The sequence below is a fragment of the Anolis carolinensis genome, chromosome 3, assembly GCF_035594765.1.
Source record: "Anolis carolinensis isolate JA03-04 chromosome 3, rAnoCar3.1.pri, whole genome shotgun sequence".
Classification (NCBI taxonomy): Eukaryota; Metazoa; Chordata; class Lepidosauria; order Squamata; family Dactyloidae; genus Anolis; species Anolis carolinensis.
In genome coordinates this window covers 115,977,640-115,980,699 of record NC_085843.1, presented here as the reverse complement: position 1 = coordinate 115,980,699, position 3,060 = coordinate 115,977,640, and positions in this window count along the sequence as shown.

Sequence of the window (3,060 nt, the reverse complement as noted above, 5' to 3'; positions counted from 1 at the left end):
AACAAACACTGGGTGCAGTGAATTCTATTACAGAGGCAGGAACGGCCAAAACCACCTCTGAGGATTAGTTGCATTAGAAAACCCAGCTAAAGGCTCTGTGGCTTGCATAGAAGCTCATGCATTCAGCAATTGAATTTTCCCATCTGCCCATTCCTGTTGAACTTTTGCCTGCCACACAGTTTTTGTTGGAAAGGAGAGGATCCCTTTAAAAAACCAAAGACATGTGTGGCCAGTTTGGGACAGTGAGCTGGTCAAGGCCTCATTTCCAGACTCCTCCAGGCAACCCAAGGTGGATCAACACTGTAGAATTATTGCAGTTTGTCATCACATTAAAGGCCATGGCTTGATGCCTTATAGTCATGGGAGTTGCTGTTTTACAAGATCTTCAGCTTTGGGTTGTTGTGAGTTTTCCAGGTTATATAGCAATGTTCCAGAAGTATTCTCTCCAGACGTTTCTCCTGCATCTATGGCAGGCATCCTCAGAGGTTGTGAGGTCTGTTAAAACTAGGCAAGTAGGGTTTAAATATCTATGGAAAGTGCAGGGTGGGAGAAAGAACTCTTGTCTGTTTAAGTCAAGTGTTAATGTAACAATTGGCCACCTTGATTAGCATTTAATGGCCTTGCAGTCTCAAGGACTGGCTGCTTACTCCCTGGGGGAATCCTTTGTTAGGAGGCATTAGTTGCCCCTGATGGTTTTCTGTCAGTAATTCTCCTGCTTTCTGGGTGTAGTTCTTTATTTACTGTCCTAATTTTAGAGTTTTTTTTAAATACTGGTAGCCAGATTTTGTTCATTTTCATGGTTTCCTCCTTTTTGTGGAATTTGTCCACATGCTTGTGGATTTCAATGGCTTCTCCCTGTTGTCTGACATGGTGGTTGTGAGAGTGGTCCAGGATTTCTATGCTCTCAAATAATATGCTGTATCCAGATTGGTTAATCAGGTGCACTGCTATGGCTGACTTCTCTGATTGATTTAGTCCGCAGTGCTTTTCCTGTTCCTTGATTCGTGTCTGGGCAATGCTGCGTTTGGTGGTCCCTATGTAGACAGCTGCATGGGATACTGTAGACTCCTGCAGAGGTGAGAGGATCCATCTTTGCTGTCCTTTGCTGAACATAGCATTTAGTGGGCCTGTAGATAGTTTGTAGGTTGTGTTTCTTCATCAGCTTCCCTGTGTGTTCAGTGTTTCCCTTGATGTATGGTAAGCTGCAAGGCCATTAAATGCTAATCTAGGTGACCAATTGCTATATTAATACTTGCCTCTTCCTGGATTTTCCACAGATATATAAGCCCCACTTGCCTAGTTTTCAACAGACCTCACAACCTTGGAGGATGCCTGCCATAGATACAGGTGAAACATCAGGAGAGCATGCTTCTGGAACATGGCCATATAGCCCTGAAAACTCACAACAACCCAGTGATTCCGGCCATGAAAGCCTTCGACAACACATCTTCAGCTTTCTCTGCCAAGGGCTGCTGGTGTCTCACTAAACTACAACTCCCAGTGTTCCATAGCATTGAGCCATGGCCAGTACCCGATTTAGCACTTTGCTTAGGTGTGCTGAAGCACAGGCCCCTTACCCCCAAAAGTTTGTTGTGCCACAAAGTAGGTGCTGTTGGCTTATCTGGCCTACCTCCTTCAGAGCTCAAGGCAGGTGGCTCATAACTTAATTAGTATAGGGTCTCGTTTGTCCCAAATCCGGCACTGGGGATGGCAGTTAAAGTGGTGTTCTACAGTGTAATCATTCAAGCGACCTTGGGCAGGAGAAGCGCCCTCCCTCCGAGCCGCACTACTCATGGCTCCCGTTAGGTGGCGCTAAAGACTTGACAACCATCCCTAAAAAGGGCTTATTGTCCAAAACACAAAAAGCGATGACATTTTGAAAAGGGAAGAACCCAGCCTTGGGACGGGCACATAATGCATTTGTAAACGGAGATTTGCAGGGGATTCTTTAGTGTTTGAACTGAACATCCCCTCCAAGACCTGAGAGACAGAGCGAGATGGGCTGCCTTCTTGCCTCCAAGGAAACTGGGCCTTTAGGATGTGTCCGACTGAGCTCTTGTTATTGTTGCTGTTGTGTGTTTTACAAGTCATTTTTTAATTATGGCGAGCCTTTCAGGTTTTTCTTGGCAAGGTGTATTCAGTGGGGCTTTACCATGGCCTTCCCGTGAGGCTGAGAGAGTGTGACTCGCCCCCGGTCGCCCAGGGGGCTTCCATGGACGAACGGGTTCAAACCCTGGACTCCGACATCCTAAATAATGATGATGATGATGATGATGATGATGATGATGATGATGATGATGATGATACTTTATTATTCTCTCCTCAAGGGACTCAGGGAATTTACAGACACAAAACAACAAGGCAAACATTCAATGCCTCAAAATAATCCAAGATAATACACAGTAACCACAGTAAATTTACAACAACAAAAATAAGCATAGAGATGAAAAAAAAATCAAAAACAATCCAATAAGACATAGTAAACTAAAACATGAGTTTACAAATCACTTAACTGCCTTTATCCCAGCATCTGATCCCAGATTATCTGCTTTAAACTGGAATATATGAGTTCCCACTGCCAGATAACCTGGGACAAACAAAGAATCCGGGATCAGATCCTGGGATATAGGGGCAGTGTGGGAGGGCCCTTAGCTTGCATTACCTCCCTTAATATTCACAAGAGAGGATGGAGGTTGCAGTCCAATCCATTTGCAGGGCCCAGGTTGGGGGAGCTTGAGTGATCTTCACGTAATGAGCAGACGAAGGAAGGAAGGAAGGAAGGAAGGAAGGAAGGAAGGAAGGAAGGAAGGAAGGAAGGAAGGAAGGAAGGAAGGAAGGAAGGAAGGAAGGGAGGGGTGGACTTCACAATATCCCTCCGTAAAAAACTGATGAAACTGCTACCCAAAACAACATCCCTATTAAAAAAAGTAGCTCCCGGATTCCACACATATAGTTCCTCAAAAGTAACGCTGTGTTGGTTTTTGAGCGCAGCCCCTGTCTGTTGTCTTGTCGAAGGCTTTCATGGCCGGAATCACAGGGTTGCTGTGAGGCTGCTGTGAG